General features: G+C 45.3%; 1 long non-coding RNA gene across 1 annotated transcript; it reads left to right on the forward strand.

Annotated features, from left to right (window-relative positions):
* The first annotated feature begins 1,546 nt into the window (after positions 1–1,546).
* On the forward strand, positions 1,547–9,457 carry LOC147827744 (uncharacterized). Its single transcript, XR_015452046.1, has 2 exons — positions 1,547–1,847; positions 2,380–9,457. It is a non-coding gene; the product is annotated as an uncharacterized LOC147827744 (long non-coding RNA).
* Positions 9,458–21,033: the final 11,576 nt, after the last annotated feature.

Here is a 21,033-nt window from a genome sequence, read left to right on the forward strand (position 1 = left end):
CCAGAAGATTTGGTGTCCGGAGAGAGCCTGCTCCTCATAGACAGTGCCTTCCATGTGTCCTCCTGAGACAAAATGAAACACAAGTCTCTCGGGCCTCTTTCTAAGGACACAAATCCCTTCATAACCTAATCACCTTCTAAGGGCTCTACTTCTTAATACTTTCGTCTTGGGGGGTTCAGTTTCAACCTGTGACTTTGCCATTGGGAACCAACTCTCAGTTGTATCGTTCGAATAACTCTCAAATCTGTCCCTATATTTTCAACCTTGGTGCTTTGCTTTGCCCCCCAGCCATTTCTCTCACAGATAGTGCAAGAGTCACTTTATTCATCCCTTGCTTTCTTCTGGGATCACTTTGCTAGGCCATTGATGGATATCTTCCTAAAACTGGCACCTGATCTTGCCTCTTCCTAGCTTCCTTCCAGGATAGAGCCCAGTTTCTTGGCCTGGATACACTCTCAAGGTCTTCTTTGTCTTAATTTCTTTCCAGACTTACTTCCTGTCCCTTTCTGTCAGGCAGCTTGAGTTCCATGCACAGTGAGCAGTAGCTTTCCCAAATGTTCTTCATGCCCATGTCTGCCTGAAACCCTCTTTCCTCCTTTTTATCTCCACTGTAGAACTCCAGGTCATCCTTCAAAGCTGACTCTTGCAGGTAGAAATAGACCCCTGTCCTTCCTCTTCCCCTAATACCTGCAGTATTAGAGTTATTTGCCTGGTATCCCCACTGGATACACTCCTGAAAGGCAGCAATGTCATCTTATTCATTCTAGTATCCTAAACCCATGTCTTAGTTGAGGCTCAAAAACTGTGTTGATCAGCCAGGTGTGGTGGTGGATGCCCATAATCTTAGCTCTCAGGAAGCTGAGGCAGGAGGATTGCAAATTCAAGGCCAGCCTTAGCTAGATAGATACTGTCTCAAACAAAACAAAACAACCCCAACTCCCAAAATGTGCCACATGAATAAGTAAGCCAGGGAGATACATAGCTTAGCAATTGCATTTCTAGCACCATCACTGTTTCTATTTCTGAGTCCAATTGCTAATGCACAAACTGCTCAGGGTAAAAACTGCAGTTGGTGGAATGGTCTAGCAACTCTTTTCCAACGTGAATGTTTCTTGCTCTTGTGAGACTATTGCGGTCTTGAAAGAGTACATGCCTTTGGGGTCTCAGGCAGAAAAAAATTCTGCCTAGGAGATCACCCCACATGTGCTGAAAAGCCCTTTATTCAGGATCCCTCCACCCATTCAGATTATTAGTAGCGTCGGAAAATCACAAATCTAAGAACTCCACGAGGACAAACCCATGGGCATGTGAATTGCTACCTGGGCCAGAACCGGAGGCCAGAGGCTGTTGTTCTCTTTCTTTAGGCCTGGAAAATGCTGAGCGACCTTCCTGGTGGCGATCTTAGAGGGTCATGCGCCACCCTACACAGAGGCCAGCCAACCATGAATTTGCCTGAAACTTTTTATGCATTCTTTCTGGTCACACTCAACCCTCTCTTGGCTAATGAGTTCTGGCTGGACGCAAATAGTATTTGCTTTTCATTAAACCTGAAAGTCCTCTTGCTCAAAGGTCACCAAGCCCTTTACTCAACCTCTACCATCAGGACGGTGAGAACAAAGACTTGCTCCTTTGGGCACTTTAGGGATATCCCCAGCACCCCCTCTCAGCCTTCATCCTTCCAGACTGCAGTAAATATATGGTGTCTGGAAAGATGCCCTGAACATCATAAATATTGAATAGTGATTATGGAGCTGAATCACGCGAAGAACTGCCTTAAATGGGGATTTAAATTCTTGCCATGACTCCGAGATGGGAGAATGAACCAATAAATCATCGCAAGCAGAGTGGTGAGTGAAACAAATGAGTGCGCCTGGGTCCCCCTTGGTAGAGGCTGTGTGCATTTGTCCCTAGATCTTTTTCCATCTGTTCCTGTTTGCAAGCCTGAACTCTCTCCTCTGTGTGCACAGCCTCCCTTTGTGGGATGGTGGGGCTCTTTGCTGGTGCTTTCTGAGGACAGGCTATGTATACAGGGAGGATTGCACACCTATTAGGAGGAGGAAAATGAGAGGGAAGAAGGGAGAGTCAGAGATGAAACCTAATATGTTATGCCAGGCACTGTTCTAAGTGCTTTACATGGCATGTGACCTGCAAGATCATCCTGTGGAGAAGACTGGGAGCCTGGATGTACAGATGAGGAAACTGAGGCCCAAAAGAGGCTGGGTAACTTGCCCAGGATGCTAGGCATGAATCTGGAACTGTGCTAAGGACACCATGCTCAATTCCTTGCAGAGGGGAACATGTGGCCCATGCGAGCCTCCCAGCCCATGCAGGCAGGATTCCTGCCCCTCCTTTCCTGTTCCTTCCTCTGTCTCCCTGCAGGAAGCAGCCACCAGACAAGATGGCCACAGTGACTCATCACTAGAAAAATTAAAGTTTGAGTGAGGACTGCCTGAGCGGTGTGACTGGATGCTCTGACAATGGAAGAATGCCCCTGAGCTTTCAGAGGGTGTTGCCACTCACTGCTATAAGACAAAGGCAGCAGCCACAGCAGGGTGGGGAGGGCTGGTGGAAGGAGAGCTGCAGAAGAGAAGGGGCACTCTCCAAGGTGAAAAAGGAGGGACAAAGGGGATCAGAGAGTTGTCTGTAGCTGTAATTGAAGCTCTGTGCAATATTAGGTAAATCCTGTGGGTTTTGTTCACTTCTATTTTTATTTGGCAGATGAACCTGGCCTTCACATAGAAGGAAAGTTTTCTGCTTCATAGGCCAGGCAGCTAAAGACCCCGCAATGAGCTCCTAAATGATTTCACCTGGGCAGTAGGCAAGGCAGCCTGGCCAAGCACAGGCTTGGTTAGGCAGCTGTGTTCTGTCCCAGGTGGGTTCTCACTCCTGCCACAGAGCAGATGGTGTGTGTCGCTCTCTGCTTCCTCTTGCTCCCTCCTAAGTTCTGCCCCCCTCCAGGGTATGACTAATGGCCAAGAAGGAACAGGGACAATCAGACATCATCTAGATCCTGGTGGTTCCCGTAACAGAATGCCATCCAGAGAGCTCTGGGAGCTGTGTTCCTATCACTCTTTAAAAGCCACTGTCCCACCCCACTGCATAGTGTGGCAGGAACACAGGCAGGTCCTAGGTTGGTGGAAGGGAGCGCCTGGGTGGGCAGCCCAGAGGATGAGACCTGGGACTTTGACTGGGAGGCCAGCAAATATCCAAAACTGCCACCTTCCTAGAGTGTCTTCCTGTTTCACCACTGCTGTGGACTACATTGTGCCCACCCTTTATATGCTGAGTCCTATCCCCAGTGTTACTGTATTTAGAGCCAAGGCTGGGGAGGGGGGCAGGTAATTAAGGTTAAAAGAAATCATAAAGGTGGAACGCTAATCCAATACAATAGGTGAAGAGACAGTAGAGGGAGACAAAACAGCTCTCTGCAAGCCCAGAAGAAAGCCCTCCAAACTAGCCTGCCCCTTGGTCTTGGACTTCCGGGTCCCAGAACTGTGAAAAATCAGTTTGGGTGTCTCCAGCCTTCAGTCCAGCCAGCCCTCTGCATGTGCAGGTTCCCTGTCAGTGGATTGTTCCAACTGTGAATCAAAAATATTTGGGGAAAATTGTTCGTCTGTACTGAACATGTACAGACAATTTTTTTCTTGTTATGATTCTTATGCTGTTTAACTATTTGCATAGTGTTTACAAATTGTAAGTGCTTTAGAGATTTAAAGTAGGACATAAAAGGGTTATATGCAAATACTATGCTGTTTTATATAAGGAACCTGAGCATCCGAGGATTCTGGTGTCCAGCTGTATTTTGTTATGGCAGCCTGAACAGATTAGTATAACCACTCAGGTGTTAGCTGCTCACAGATCAAATTGACCCTTTGTTTTTCTCTGCTTCTAATAATGAATTTTCATCCTAGTCCAAACAACTGGCCTGCCAAAATCACCTTGTAAAATTAGTTCTAAAGCTGCTATAATGAAGAGCTTGCATTCTCACGAGCAACCTGGATGCCACTCATGAAGAAGGAGCGTCTTCTCTCCCTGGCCAAACCTCTGAGAGAGGCTGTAGCAATCTCATGGAATCCAGTCCAGGCTTCAGTGCCCTGGGGGAAAGGGCTTGCTCTGGAAACTGGATATTTCAACTGTGATGGTAACATCTGGAACTGGCTCTGTTCCCACCTCATGCCAGCTCATTGTCAAGATCAATATCAGGGCCAGCACTAAGGTCTTGACAGTGCTCCCAGATGGTCAGATTCACAGGCCAGCCTTGTCTCTCCATGCAAAAGCCCTGCAAGGTGAACCATTTCACTAGGAACCCAGAGCTTTGACATGGAGTCCTTAGGAAAACATAGTTTATTCCAGGCCTAAGGGACCCACTGTTGAAAAAGATGGTTTATTAACTAGGTTAAGATTCACAGCTGAAGTCCTTCTATTAGACTTTCCTTCTTCACTAGTTAGCTTTTCCATTACTGAGACACCATATCTGATACCCACAAATTAAAGGAGAGATTTTATTTGCCTTACAGTTTCAGGGGACACGGTCCATGGTTGGCTGACTCCAGTCAGGAACATAATGGTGGAAGGGCATGATGGAGCACAGATGCTTAGATTTTGTGGCCAGGAAGGAGAGCAGAGGAATAATGTCCAAGAGGAAAAGGCCAGAGACCCTATATAGTACCTAAGGCCATGCCTTCATGATCCACCAGACACATCTAGAATGATGCTTTACTAACTTCGTAGGCAGCTCCCAAGCCAGCAGAGTTCACAATTAATCTTCACCATTCCACCTTCTTTCCTAACAAAAATATAAGGACTTAAAAAATTATATTTCTACTTAAATTTCTCAAACAAATATAAACTCTGGAAAAAAAAAAAGGCACATGAGGATTTGAAACAAGTCTGGGTCTTGATTTTCTGAAAAGAAGTCTGCCTTAGGCCTCCGGAGTGACTAGATCAGGCCCATCACCGTGACCAACCAGAGAGGACCAGTAGGAAAGCCTGGGGAGGTGTGTGCAAGAAAGCTCACTGTTTGCTGCTTTGTGGCTCTAGTGAGGTAACTTCTTGACATCATTTGAACCCAGTATGTGCCCAATTTCAGTAGCAACCTTGCATATTTCTGAGCATAGCCCAGTGCGGGAAAGGCAACTCCATCACACTGCTTAGGCTTTGCCTCTGCTTCTGCTTTGCAATCCCAGTGCTGTACTCTATGGCTCCACAGTGCACCAAGGAATCCCCAAAGGTGTATTCCATTTCTCTTCTCAGCACGAAATGCATTGTGGAGACCTCGCTGCTCCATGGGATTATGAGGTGAACTGCCCCTCAAACTCCCCGTTTTCTTTTTGGACCCCAGACAAATAAGAATGAAACTTGCTTGCATGCTCGGACATTTCTAAGCTCCAGTGCCCACAAAATTTCTTAGCACTGAGAATACAAAACTGTCATTATGGCATTTGCAGAGCCAAAGACTGTATTTAAGGCTTCAGAGTGATGCTTATTATAACCTTTTCCTGGACTCTCATGCCAAAAACTCTACATGAATAGTCTCTTGCAAGGAAATTTGCCAGCGAAGGCAGAATGTATCTGATCACATAGGCAGTGTTTTGGGTTGGTTTCAAGATATAGAGTTGCGGGGAGAGGCAAGTTTTCCCAAGGAGAATCCACTCGGAGAAACTGACATCAGAGGCTCTGACGGGAATGGTACCTTGGGCCTGAGTATGGTGGCAACCCTGATGTCACCCATAGGAAGTGGGGAACTGTGGAAGATGTGAAATCCTGAATCAAAGATTGATGGCAGGGAGACTCATGCTTCAGTGGGGACATGAGGATTTTAAGGTCTTCTGGGGAGAACAAGGAGGGGAATCTGCAGAAAGTCAATCCCAGCACGTAGAAAGAACTCCAAGAGGAGTCATGTTTGGGCTGGGATGGGGAGCAGAGGCATTTCCCCTCCGGGAAGTTCTTATTTTCTAAAAACACTTTCAAATTCATCTTCACTACCCAGTTGTCAAAAAAAAAAAGTCTCATTGTTTTGAATTTCTGCTTTTTTTAAAAAAAAACTGACTTCAATTAGAAAGATTATAGCCCACATTAGTAATATCACCATGATCCATCGCCTGATTTTTCTGTTTGTTTTTGGTGTAACTTGGGATTGAACACGGGACCTATGCACTGAGCTACATCCCACCCCCCCCCTCCTTTTTCTTTGAGATAGGCTCTTGGTAACTTGCTAATTTGCCTAGGCTGGGCTCAAACTTGACATCTTCCTGCCTCAGTCTCCCACAGTGCTGCGGTTACATTCATGTACCAGCACACCCATCTCATTGCCACATGTAAAAAATTTCATTGTATCTCTTTTTGTTTGTTAAAACCAAACCTGCGCTTACCTTGCCTATGGGAAGGAAAGGAAGTCATCTGCAGAAGAGTGTGTTCAGGGAAGATGGATCTAGAAGTGATACAAAAATCGATTAGGGAGGCATAGCAATGTCAGCAGACTGCCTATTCTTTCATTCATACCCCAAACATTTCTGGGCACTTGCTTTGTGATGGGCAGGTGTGAAGAGTCAGATACATGAAGATGGTTTCTGGTGTTCAGTCATTTTAGCTCCTGCAAGAAACAGACAACCAAGCCGGATTTGATGGGCTAGAAAAATACTGGGGGAAGTGCTTGTGAAAGGTAAAGGGGGAAGGCACAGGAGTGGGTGGGGAGAATCCTCAGACTGTGACCGGGCTGTGGCTCCAGCAGGAAGAGAGAGGGAAGAGCAGCACCGACTGCCACGCAGCTCATGGAGCCTCAGCTGAGCCAGCAGAGAGGTGCTCCGTGCTCGTGCCAACCATGCTGCCAAGGAGCCCACACAGGGCAGGAAGGGGCCAGCATTGGCATGCTAGGTGCGTACTGGCTGGGCAGACAGGAGACCCAAGCCACGCTGGATGACCAGGGCAGCAGCTGGAGGCTGTCCCTCAGCCACGGGGCCTGCATCGGGTCCTCTTGACAGAATCAGAGTGCAGCTACCACAGGACGCAGCCTTCCGGGAGTTCTCATTTTAGACAGAGACATAGATATGGCAGCTGTGTCCCAGGCCTGGGGATAGCCCTGTGGGGCTAGCTGTCCTTCCATGTTCAATCAGCCACAGCCTGGCCAGGCAGGCAGCAAGCACACATGGCTGCCTCTACAAGAAGGGGCGCTCACGTGCCCAGTACAGCAGAGATGGGTGACAGAATCCAGTGATGTGGCAGATAGGGTGACAGGAAGAAGGAAGTTAACTGCTGATCAAAGAATGGTCAGGGAAGGGCTCCAGATAACGGGATGCGGCAATTGACATGTAGAGCCTGACTAGGATGTGTAATACATACAGGAGGACGTGCAGTAGAATCTGCCTCTTTGGAACCCTAGAATCCTATGCCAGCTCTGTCAGTTATCAGCTGCACAATCCTGCTTAAATTCCTAAGCTCTTCAAATCTCAGTTCTTTTTTTCTCTTTTTTGAAATGGGGGGTCTCACTATGTTGCTCTGGCTGGCCTTAAATTTCTGGACTTAAGTAAGCAATCCTCCTGCCTCAGCCTCCTGAGTAGCTGGGGCTACTGGCATGCGCCAATATACCTTGCTCCAAGTCCCAGTTTCTAAACATGTAAAATGGAGATTATAGCCCAGTATAGTCTAGGCACATGCCTGTAATCCCAGCACTTGGGAGGCTGAGGCAGGAGGATTGCCTTGAGTTCAAGGCCAGCCTGGGCTACATAGTGAGTGTGGAGACAGTAGACTTGTTGTTTCTACCTCTGACATCCTAGACAATGAAAATACCTGCATAAAGTTATAATAGGACCGAGGGCAGCCAGGCTAGGGAGCTGCTGGTTGTTCTCTAAGATTGGATCGTTCCGATACAGGGAAGGTGGGGCAGAAAGAAATGGGGTTGGGAAAACAGGCTGAGTCAGATGTAAAACCTGTGGGTTACGTAGGGTCATTCGAACTTCCCTCTGGCTGAAGAACTCTTAAGGGATGCTGGGCTGGGGCTAGAACTCAGTGGTAGAGTACTTGCCTGACACAACATGCACAAGCCCTGGGTTTGATCCCCAGTACAATCAAAACAAGAACAGAGAGAGAGACAGAGAACAGGAGGAGGAAGGAATTCCTCCCAGCTGGCAGCTGGGCATGCCATGAAATAGAAAGCAAAGAGACTGGGAAGATGCGTTCAAGGATTTTCCATTAATCCAAGCAGGAGACTGGAAGGACCCAAGAAAGGGAAGCAGGTTGGAATGGAGTTCCCAGAGAGTGGGCCGGCAAGGAGAGCCATGAAGGTAGCAGCGGCCTTGATGCAGCAGAAGCTGTGGGCAGTGCGAGGTTCCTGGTGATCCAAAGGGTGATGTGGGGAACAAGACAGGAGGCAAGACAGGGAGGGAACAAAGAAGAGGAAGGAGGGAGGAAGGTGGAAGGAAAAAAAGAGTCTTCATCATGACAGGAAGTGAAAGCACTTAGGCAATGCTACGGTGATAGAGAAAAAAAGAAGCTTACTCCTCCCTGGACCCCTGGTTCTGGCTCCTGTCCCCTTTGCTCCCTTGGTAGAGTCAAGTTTCCAGTTGTCCCCAGGGTCTGATTCAGCTCATGTCAGGTATGGGGCTTATGTCCATGGGTGTGGATGGCTGTAAGGACAACTGGTCTTTCATGGGAATCCAGGGACGAGCTGGTAAACAGAATGCAAATCCTGTTGTTAGTTGCTCATCTTCCCCAGCCATTGCCAGCCCCTAGTCTTCCTGCCCTGAGGAGCTGGCAGGTCCTGTTTTTCTAGATGGCCGAGGCCCTCCAGGGGGACAGAATGCTAGTCCTCCAGGAAGGGGCTGACCACAGATAGAAGGCAGCTTCCCCTGGAGCAGGGAGAGGGTATCTGAGGGGAAGGAGCAGACTCGGAGGCTTGCCATCAATCATGCTCTGTTCAGAAACGTGGCCAGCCAGGGCCACAGAGCAGGGGACCTGGAGCTGCAGAGGGAGGCTGGTGACATCACCCAAGAGTCCTTGTACTTTCGCCAAAATTTCACCCTCTGCAAATGAGTGCAGCAGCATCTGGGGAGCCAGGAGCTTGCACAGAAGTGTGATTTACGAAGTCTTTGGCCCTGCTTTGTTACTGCAGTGCATATACTCAATGCCATTCAGAGCCCTGCAGTGACTAGTCTGGTCATTGAAGCCACATCTGTCCTCACTGGTCCTGGCCCAGACTATATTATTCTGATTATGTTTCATATGACCCCTTAATAAGTCAATCCTGAGAGGGGCAAGGACCTCATCGTTTTTTCTGTGTCCCCAGTATTCAGCCCAGTGCCTGGCATAGATTGGGGCTCAGTGAATGTCTGGTGAGTGACTGAAGTTCATATAAATAATCAAATTTAAGCTGGCTATATATGTGCATTGCAAATGTCTGATTTCTGGCCCCTGCTAAGCAACAGCCCCACCCCCACCTCCTACCCCTTCAACGATGCCTCCACTTTGAAAGGCAGTGCGAATTTATACACTTAGATTTTGATTTCCTGATTTCCTCAGCTGTAGCCAACTTCACCTATGTCCAGACCCCTGAGGACACAGACTCCAAGCTACAAGCTTTCATATTAAGACTTCAAGGGATGTGGTTGGAAGATAGGTCCTCATTCTCTGAGTTTTGTTAGATGTACACTATTAAAAATGCAGAAAATAAGACCACTAAATCGTGTCCTACTAAATAGAGAATGTTAATTCCAAGGCATAATGGTGCAAAGAGAGTGATTTATCAAAGCAGGGGCTTTTCATCTGCAGTACAGGGACTAAGTCCTGACTCTACCATTTATTATGGCTGTGCCTGTGGACTTGTTTCTTAACTTCTGTAGGACCCAGTTTCCCCTCTGTAGAGACAGGCACTCAGCATTGGCGTGCCACAGAATAAACTTGGAAGAGATGCTAGCTGCCAATTATAGAACAGCCACAGAATTCAAAATGTCCCCAAGTTTCAGGGTGAGTTCTTCATCACCTGGGCAAAGGTGGATGATCAAGCAGATAGATCCTCACCGAGCCAGAACCGTGCTGCATTTATCTGGTTGAGCTTTTATGTGGATTTGGGGGAACTGCCAAAATGAGTCTAGCCTGCAAACTGGTGCTTTCAACATTCTGGCCAGTTGTTCAGTGCCTTCTTAAACACTTAAGTTCTCTGTGAGGCCCCAAATTGATTTTCTTAGTGATTTTCTTACTCTTCAGAATATTCAGAAGCTCAAACAAAAGCTAACAAAGTTTTATGGGCTTGTCCCACCTGACCTATCTGAATGAAGAAAGCATTGTTCAAAATCAATGGAAATCCAATGCTCCTGTAATAGTGCTGCAATCATTGTTGGATGGGACTGTCCTCCCTGGATCTCTCAGCAGTCCTGGCCAGCTTGTTAATGTGCTTAGCAAATCCTTCTAGGTGTGCTGACCATAAAGGTAATTTTCAGCCTACTTACAGTCTTATGCAAATTTCCCCAAATTTTGAATCACTGGAGTTGGAAATAGTAAGGTTTTAGTGTTTCCATAATGATATTCTCCATTCTTCTGATTTTACAAACTGTTATCAAAGAGGAGCCGGAGACTTCAGCTCGCCCCCACCCGTAAAGTAGTCACTCCCAAGCATTTCAGCAAGCGTCCTTGAGAGGCACACATAGATTTATTAACCAGAAAAGAAGGCCACGCTCAGAAAAGAGGGCAGGTTCTCGGGGGTGAGGCATACCGTGGGCCCGACCTGGATGTGTTTATGTGTGGCTGGGGATGGCAGTCTCTGTAATTTGTGAATCTCCAGTATCAGATGAAAAGAGGGGTGCTCAATTTACAGTTGAAAGGCAAAGGCCCATTTTTCAGGCCTACTTCACAAGTCTTTCATAGTGAATTTCCTGGAGGAGGGGGGAGGCGCCATTGTAACCCTGGGTAACTTTGTTTCCTGAAGCTGCGGTTTTCTTTAAAGTACAATTGTAAAATCATGATTTTTCTTTGTCTCCTTACTACCTATTTTTTATTTTTTCTATCGTACCTCAAAATAATTTTCATTTCTGATGTTCTACTTTAGCCAGGCTCTCTAAGTTGAACTGAGGTGAGAATTAAATCAAATAAAATTCTATAGATAAGCATGCTCTGCAAACTACAAAGCTCTGGAAGTGGAGTTGTTGTTATTAATAAGTTATGAAATCCCAGGTCTCAGCTCTGACTCACTGCCCAGTCCACCTTCTCCGGCAGCACGCTTGCTTGCTCTCAAGGTGTGGAGCATGGTCGAGTACACTATCTTCCAGGGCAGAGGTGGACATAAAGGCTTGGTTCCTGGAATGTGCTAGACCTATGGGTACAGAAAGAAATGTGTAGTGCTGTCTGGAAATAGCACGAAGAATCCCTCATTCACCTTTGAAACATACCCTTTGGTTTATGATTGTCACTGCTCTTTGATCTGCTTTTTGCCCTCACTTCTGGTTCATTTTCAGCATTATAAACATCTTTTAAGCCCAGTCCAGCTAGCTCAAATGCCACTTCCTTCAAGAACTGAGTCTGATCATCTCAACTTCAAGGACCCTTCCCTCTCCTCTGAAGTTTTTGAACTCTATGCCCTACTCCTTGACCCTTCTTCCACATTGCTTTGATGGCTGCTGGGAAGCAGTGAGAATTGTATTTTCATCTTGCCTAGGACAGTTATGTAGGGTTGATTATGGTAGATACCACTGTTGTCCCAACTGCCATTCTTCCCTTCTTCCTTGTAGCAAGTTTTGTCAGAGCACACAGGTGCCTAGCTAGAGCTACATTTCTCAGATTCCTTCACAGACAGGCATGGCTCAACCAGTATTTTGTCCATTGGATAAGAGCAGAAGTGAGGTGAACTTCCACTTCAGATCTTAACAATGGAAAAATTTGTGCCCTTTGCTTTTTCCTCTTCTCATGGTATGGAAAAAGGATGTGACATGGGGCCAGGGATTTAGCTCAGTGGTTCCACCGCCTGCCTCACAAGCGCAAGGACCCGAGTTCGATCCCCAGTACCAAAAAAAAAAAAAGGGGAAGAAAGAGGATGTGACTGACAAGTACCATACTCTAGGGACAGCAGAGCAACTAGACAAAAGGAACCTGGTAAAGATCCCTGCCACCAAACTGCTCACCCCACACACTTAGGTGGGAGAGGAATAAACTAATATTTTTTCTTAAATGATTCTATTTTGGAATCAATTTGTTAAAACTGCTTCGCCTAATCATTAATCACTTCGCAGGTGCTCAATACAATGTGGTGGGTGAACGAATGGGTACATGAATAGAGGAAAGAAAAAAATGAAATGAGGGCATAAATGAGCACAGTTGTAGGTCTGCTTGAAATATACTTATCTAATCTTCGTAATGGTGTCTCTGATGAAAAAGAATCAGGAAAAATCTGGGAGAAGCTGGGGAAAACTTATGCTTTAGAGGGTAGATGCCTCAAGGAATCCAGTGAGCAATTCATGTTTTGTATATTAGGCTGCTCCCTAGGAATCTGCTATCAGAAAACTCAGAAGGGCATTTCCTGCTATCAGAAGCTGAGCTAAAACATCTGGAGGGCAGGGCATCAGAGTATCATATGACAAATCTGTGCATCTGACAGCAAAGTCTTCAAGAAATGCCAGCTGTTTTGGCTAACTTGCAACCGACTACCACTGTAGGTCAAAGTGGCATCATACACTGGAGATAGACAATATGTCCTCTGTATTCCTCTCAGGGAAATACGATCATGTGTGTGACAGGACTCTGTGAAGGGCTAAGCATCACGGTAGATGGCCACGGTCGCATCTACTTGGCAACATCCTTCCATGGGCCTTGTGAATTCACCCCTGGATCCACAGTCCAAATCACATTTCCCCATCGGGTTCCCATCATGAAAAATTTGTCCAACTCTTGAGATGACCTAGTTTATGCACTAGTTTTAATGGTCCCTTAGCATTGGAGAAAGTTCTAGACCAAAGGGAGTGACAGAATGATCCCAAGAGACAGTGGAGCAATGCAGAGGCCCTGGGCGTCTGGGACCATGGGAGCTTTAGAAGGAGGTAGAGGAGAAATCCAGACAATTTCCTCCCATTTGTAGTTTCCCTGTGCAGGTCTTATGGGGATATATGGTAGATCTAATCATTGTGCATGCAGCACTTCGCACTTAATAGTGATGAAATACATAAGCACAGTACTGCAAAGACAGCCCTGTGCTTCTGGCCAGAAACAACATCCCCCCATGACAAGGATTGTAGAGACATCTTTAGATTTCCCCAGAGCACTGGAGCTCCGGAGCACAGCAGGTGAGTAATTGTGCCAAATGTCCTCAGAACTGGAGAGCTGGCCTCAGCTGGGCACACGTGGGAAGGGTGACACTGGGGCTACACTGCTCCAGGTGGGGCAGAGCTCCAGTGGAGGAATCAAAGAGCTTGGGGACCTTGGGAAAGCAAGTGCTTTGTGAAGGTGCAGAGCCAGGGAAGCCGGCCAGGACTTCCACAGGGACCATCTACCACTGAGTTCAGGCCCGGGTGTTTATCTGAAAACTTTGCCTTAAACATGTGCCCAGAATTTCACACTGATGCCAGTTTCACAGGGCTGCTGTAACAAAGGACCCCAAATTGAGTGACTTAAGACAACAGAAACATATTTTCTTGGGCAGGAGGTGTAGCTCAGTGGTAGAATGCTTGTGTAGCGTGTGAAGCTGGGTTTGATTCCCAGCACCACAAGGAAAAAGAAAAGAATGAAATATATTTCCTCACAATTCTGGAGGTTAGAGGTCCAAATTCATGGTATTAACAGAACTGCTCTCTTGTCTTAGGCCCTGAGGGAGAATATATTCCATACCTCCCTCCTGGCTTTTAGTGACTGCTGATGACCCTTGGCTCAGAGCAATATATATCAGTGCAATCTATGCCTCTGTCTTCACAGGGCCATCTCTCCTGTCCATGCCGGATTTCCTACTGTTCTATTACAAGGACAGTGGTCATCAGATTTATGGCCTTCTAGATAATCCATGATGATGTCATCTCAAAATTCTTAATGTAATTACAACGGCAAAGGCCCTTTCTCCAAATAAGGTGCTGTTGACAAATTTCAGTGGTTGGAAGTACGCATATCTTTCTCGGGGACCAGCATTCAACTCACTGGAAGAATTTATTTCAATTTTCTTCTGCTAGTACCAAATCAACTCATTCTGACCCTTAACAGTGCTTTGGCTGCCAGAAGCAATCGAGACTTGCAATTGAGAATGAACAATTTGCCTATTGCTGCCCATGGATGGAAACACAGCACAATGTTTACTGAGACCTGGAAAGTAGAAACAGAGAGAGAGAGAGAGAGAGAGAGAGAGGGAGAGAGAGAGAACATTTTATTTTAACCCTTTAACAACAAACACAATCTTACTTTCCTTAGCTATATCACCAGCTATAGTAACTATACAAATTGTTTTGTGTGGGGTGTGTGTTGTGTTTACAAGACTCATCTGATCAGAATCCATTGTTATTTTTATTCATTTGTCCCTTTTGGTTTCATTTAGTAGTTTGAAGACCACTTTTCATTAATCATCATCAGATCATTATATCCTTCCCTAGACTGTCTGTTTTCACTGGACAACACCCTGACTCTCTCTCAGGTCTTCGGTGATGAACAAAGATAGGAATTAGAGGTCTCTTCGTCCTGTAGCTCACTACTCTCCTCCCCTTACTTGCCTCATTCCTAGGGACTCCTCCCACCTGCTATGTTGATCTCAGCATGGTTGCTGCTGGATGGGTAACATCCAAGGATACCCTGGGAGCAGAGCTAGGGGGCTGATATAATCGCTGTTACTGTTCAAGCACCATTGCTTGGGAAGCTGTCAGATTCATTCATTTGCCCTTCATTCACCAGATGTCGAACACCCATCATGTGCAAGTCATCTTTTTGGGTCTTAGGAGGTAGGGGAAGGTAAAGTTGGCCCTGGCCTTAAAACTGTTTAAAACAATCTCAAAACATCTTTCAGACTGAGACTGTTGAACACAAAGTAAAGACAAGGTCATGCCAAGAGAGCAACCACAGGAACCACTGCACATTGCCTTGCTGTGTTATTTCTATAAAACAGCAGCCATAACCATTATCCCCTTAATACTGGTGCTGGCACCCTAGTAAGGTTAGCAGCTGCTCAGTTTTCAGAGAAACTGAGGCTCATGCTGTAAGCTGGTTTGACCTAGATTTTCAGCCAGGAAGAGGCAGAGCTGGAGTCCAAGTTCAGGTTGCCTCCATGGAATCTGGGTTCTTACCACTTGGCCATGAAATAGATGTTTTTTGGCTTTGCTCTTTCCTGCCTTGCATTCTCAGTCATTTTCAGTCTCTTCCACTGTCCCTGGGACCCTGTGCTCTTCATGGTACCTCTGGCCAATCCCACCCTGGGATGGCTCCAGCCAGCTCCTCTTTATCTATGTTGTTTCTCAGTTCTGTAATTTGACAAATTATGCTAATGGATGAAAATTGGTCAAACATGGCAGATTTTCAATTTTATTTTAAGCTTTGGGGAAATGAAGCTTTAATGGGAATGAACATGCTGGCTGAAGGATAAACCATCTTCATCATTAGACAAACTTTTACCCACCATTTACTATCTTGGAGGAACTGACTGGGAAATGTACTGGAGGGGATGGTACAGTTGTTCCCCCAGTGTCTGATCCAAAAAGTTTGGAGTTGAGTGACGATCAGAGAGCTCTGCTGAGTCCTTGCTATCAGAGCAAGTGACAAGCTCCCAGCACTTACTGTTTTTTTTAAATAAAGATGAAAAGAACTGCTGTCAAAGTTCTTGTGATGCAATGGGTTAAATACGTAGACATATTTAACCAGGTGTTAGGAGTTTAATTTTTGAATATGTCAATTCCTTTCCTTCTCCAGGAGTTTACATTCCAGCTGGAGAGGTAAGTCACTAACATAAATTGACTTGAGCTTAAGTTCAAGTCCAGCTCCAACATCCTCATTTTTCCTGAACTTTCCAAAAGAATAACACCTCTGGGAAGGGGGTAGGAGGCTGCAGGCACAGTGAGGGACACAGGGGAGAGGGTGGGGAACAAGCACCAGAATGAGGAATGGGTAAGAGGCCAGGGCATAGGTGAGAGGGCAAGGTGCAGGAAAAGGACAGGGTACAGGCGAGAGGGTGCGGTGCAGAGGTGTGGCCAGGTGAGTAGGGTCAAGCATGCAGGGGCCTAGTGGGCAGAAAAGGAGGGCAGTGCTGGCTGTCTGGGAGTGCGCCTCCCTTCTTTGGGTGCTTTCTTGTCTTCCTCGCATTCTTTAAAAATATGTTTTGAATTATAAAAATTATATGTACTTATGAAAAGGAAAAGCTCAACCAAAGCAAATTTTTATAAATCTTTATAACGTACATCTAAACTGCATCTTTCACTCTCTCAGTCTTAGCACCAAACACTAAGTACTGTTACACTGTGGTCTTGCCCTGCCTCACCTTTCTCTCTTCCCAGTCAAACGTACTTTTTTATGTTAAAATCATTGCTGTGGGGTGGGGTTATAGCTTGGTAGCTCAGTGTCAGAGCATTTGCTTAGCACGTGCAAGGGCCTGGGTTCAATCACCAGCACCACCAAAAAAAAAAAAAAAGGAGAGAATTGTTTCGATTTTAAAACAATAGCTTACCCAAGAACTGTTCTTCAATTCATTTTTGTTGTTGTTGCTATTTTATTCAAAATCTATCACAGCCAACTTTCCTCAAATCTAATTCATTATTTGAAAGAGCTATGTCCTCTTACATAGCATGGATATAAGCCATAATTTATAATTAATTTAATTTGTCCTCCATAAATTGTCTCCAGCTTTTCCGTTGTAAACGGTGGTATGATGTCTTCATTAATTCACCAAATATGCACTGAGTAGCTACACCACACAGCACCAGTCTGTGCCTTAGGGACACAAATGTCACTGTCCCCATGCCCAAGGAGCTCACAGGCTGTGTGAGGCGGAGGGCAGTGACCACACAAGTAAGTATAAAGCCGAAGGTGTGACTGAGAGGTACACAGACCCCTAGGGGAATACAATAGCTGGGTGTGAGCTGATTGGAGAGGAAGGATTGCCCGGAGGAACTGCGGCTGAGGTAGTAGCAGTCACAGTGAAGGGCAGTCATGGTTCTTCCGTGCAGAGAACAGTTCCTGAGTGTCCAGTGGTGAGGGAAGCTGGCAATGTGTGTGGACAAAGGCAGCCAGGGTGGCAGGAGCTCCTAGAGGCTGTGGGTAGGCGAGGCAGCCTGCAGCGCTGGAGGCCAGGCCCCACGTCTGCTTGGGGGCTTGTCCTTGTCCTAAGTACCACACTGGGCAAACTCATGAGAGAGGCGGGACAGAGGTGACAGAGCTCAGACTGTGGGGGTAGTAATGGAGACAGGGGGAGGTGGATTTTTTAGAAATAGTAAGGAAATGAAAGAAATAGCATTAGTAGGGATTTGTTGACTGACTGGACCTGGGGTGCTGCGGGTGGGGGCAGTGAGAGACCAGGGTGACCCCTAGATTTCTGGTTTGTGTCATTTGCACAGTGCTGATGTTGTTGGGACAAGCAAGAGTGGGAAAGGAATGCAGGACACAATCGCCTCCTTCCTTCAGTCATGTGGCTGTTCTCACTCTCCTTACTGAACACACTCACTCATAGTGATTTTCCTCATTTTAGCATAATATCAATCCATTTTTCTACCTTTACATTTCTCAAGAGTGGGATCCAGACTTTTCAAATCCTCAGTGCCATAACCAATTACCAAAAGCTGGGTGACTTAAAACAACAGAAATTTAATCTCATGGTTCTGGAGGCCAGAAGTGCCAAACCAAGGTATCAGCAGTGTCACATGGCTTCTGAAGATTCCAGGGGACAATCCTTCCCGGACTCTTAGGGGCTCCAAGTGTTCCTTGGGTTGAGGCAGCGTGATACTGATCTAATCCCAAATCCAAGATGATCTCGTCTCAGGGCCCTTAACTTCATTACATTGACAAAGGCCCTTTTTCCAAAGTGGATCACTGTCTCAGGGTCTGAAGGTAGTGACGTGAACATATCTTCTGGGGGGCACTGTTATACCCACTACCTTGTGTAAGCACTGGCTGAACAAGAGAGCTTATCCTACGAAGAACTATGTAGAGTACAACAGTGCCAAAGCAGGCAGGGAATATTGCACTGATAAGCTGGACAGCAGGAGAGCCTCAAGCCCCATAAACACAGCTCTGTAGTGAAGAATGTGTCCCCTAGGCTGGTGATTCACAAGTTACCTGCTATATAAATCACCTGGTTACCTGTTAAACATCTAGAGTCCAGATTCTCAGGTCCCTCTCAGACCTATTGAAGTAGTTTTCCCAGAGGAGTAGATTGATGGACTGAATGCTTAACAAGTGCCCTAGACTACTGCAATCTCATTCCCAAAGCCCACGGAAGCCTGCTGGTGGGAATGCGAAATGGGGAAACCATGGGAAATGGGAAAAGTTAAATGTACACCTACCATTTAATCCAGGCACTGTATTTATCTATGCAAAAAGAAAACATAGATCTACACAAAGACTTGTAGGCCAGTGTTAGTAATAGTAAAAAACTGGAAACAGGCCAGATATCCATCAACAAGTGAATGGATAATCAAATTATGGTATATATTAGCGAGTCATGTTCATCAAGAAAAAGGAATGAACTACACAGCAATGTGGGTAAATCTCAAACTAATTATATTGAGTGAAAGAAGATAGATAAAAATAAGAATACATGCTCAATGATCCTATTTATGCAAAACCAGAAAATACAAATTGATTTATGGTGACAGAAAACAAATCAGTGATTACTTGGTGATGGAATGGAGGGCTTGAGAAGGGACCAAAAAGGGACAAGGAAAACTTTGGGTATGACAGATGTATTCACTACCTCAATCATGATGTTTGCATATATGCCCAAACACACCAAACTGTACACTTTCAACATATTGTTTACTGCCTATCAGTTACACCTCAATAAAACCATTGTTTGAAATCCATGGGAGCATTTTTAAATTAAAGTAGGAGCATACTCAGATTTTCAAAGATCTGTTAGTTTTACCAAAATGGACACACTAGAGATAAGGAAACCAACCATGGCATGATTGCATCTATAGTCAGGTATGAAAGGCATGCTGTTCCCTCCAGTTTAGTCACTGTGTACTCTTTTATTGTGGGAAGGTTCTACAATTTATTTACCCATTCTCCCAGTGAAGGACACTTAATGTATATCCAGCTGTTAACAAAAATGCAAGTCAAATTTCCCCTTCTGTTCCTCTTCATGTAGTTTAACTCGAGAAGAATTGGAAGTTTTGCAATAATATAAATCAATTCATCAGCTTGGTATATTTCTTCTCTTATTTTGATCTTCTTTTTATATTTTTCAATAAGCTCTGGTATCTTCTCCATGGAGGTCTTGTACTGTGTATCTTTCTTGTGGGTTTTGTTATCTTTTCTAAGTGTTGCAGATATATTGGGACACAATATGAATTTGCACATTTATCTAGCAACCTTGTAAAACATTTTTTATTAGTGCTAATTGTCTTCATAGATTCCCTTGGCCTTTTCTCTTTTGTAGGCAATAATATTGCCCATGAATGATAATAGCTTTGGTTCTTCTTTTCTTATTTTTTAACTCTATTTTTCTTATGTTAATCCACTAGCTAGAATTTCCATTACAATGATGAATAGTAAAACAATAATGATCTTGATCCTAGACATTGTGCTAGAAGCAAGGATTTACAATCTGAGTGATACTGAGCTGCTTGTTGAGAGTGAACATTTTTGGTACTTAAAAGTCCTGCAGGCAGATTAGCCTTTTACAAGCACTTTAAATTAGGTAAATTACTTACTTGGATTCTTTGAGCTTCATTGCTTCACTTGTACAATGATAATATGAAATAATAATAGAATTTCTAACGGGTTTTCCAACAATCAAGAGGCTACTAGAATTTCCTCTTAATAAGGAAAATATATCTCCTTATATAAAAAGAAGTCTTTTTGTGTGTGTCCAGCATATAGTTTAATACTTTTTTTTGTTTTTTATTTTTTGGTTTATTTTTGTACCAGGGATTAAACTCAGGACGTTGCACTTGCAAGGCAGGCACGGTGCCACTGAGCTAAATTCCCAGCCCTAATACGTATTTTGGGGGCGGGGGGGAGAACCAGGGATCAAAGTCAGGTCTTTGCACTTGCGCAGCAACCACTGACCTAAATCCCTGGCCCTCTGATATGTATTTTTAAAAATATTCTCACCTAGTTCTTCCAGCCATGCTGTGAGGCAGGTGGAGGAATCATTTTTACGTATGTATGTATGTATGTATAGAATTTGGTTGGTTGTTTTTTTGAGACAGAGTCTTACTAGGAGGTTCAGGCTGGCCTTAAACTCACTATGTAGCCCAGGCTGCCATCAAACTTGAGGTGATCCTCCTGCCTCCGCCTTCTGAGTGCCGGGATTACAGGCGTGCATCACCACACCTCCTTCCGCCTCCCCATTTAATGTGGGAGTGCAGACTTCTGTGATAGTTTCACTAAGTTGTCTGGGCTGGCCTCAAACTTAGGTTTTACTTTCTGCTTATCTGTTTTGTGTTTTTGAGACAGGCTCTGGTTATGTAGTTCAGGCTGGCCCTACACTCACAGGGATCCTCCTAGTCTCCCAAATGCTAGGATTACAGGCATGTGCCACCATGCCTGGCTGAACTTGCGAACCTCCTGCCTCAGAGTCCTAAGTAGCTGGGATTACAAGCATGCACCACTACGCCTGGCTGTGCCACGTTTCTTTAAATGCAGTAAGGCTTTTCTTGGTGCTAGCCTAAAAGGGATACTGTCCCTTGAAAGACTGTTTTTTCTTTCTTTTTGTATGCTGCATTCCACTTTTCCTGTGCATGCCATCCTTTTCCTCCTGTTTCAGCTTTTGTGAATGCCGCTTGCAGGACCTGTATCTCTACGTCTACTCTCCTGTGACTGAGGGTGGCTCTTGGCCCTTTCATTATCTGTAACTAAATCTGCATTGCTCTCTTTCTGATGGATGTTCTTCTTGTGCTGTATCTTTCCGTTTCTCTTCCTATCACTTCATTTCTTTTT

Source organism: Heterocephalus glaber, unplaced genomic scaffold (genome assembly GCF_053883595.1).
Source record: "Heterocephalus glaber isolate CG9 unplaced genomic scaffold, H.glaber_assembly_v1.0 deba00001442, whole genome shotgun sequence".
Taxonomy (NCBI): domain Eukaryota; kingdom Metazoa; phylum Chordata; class Mammalia; order Rodentia; family Bathyergidae; genus Heterocephalus; species Heterocephalus glaber.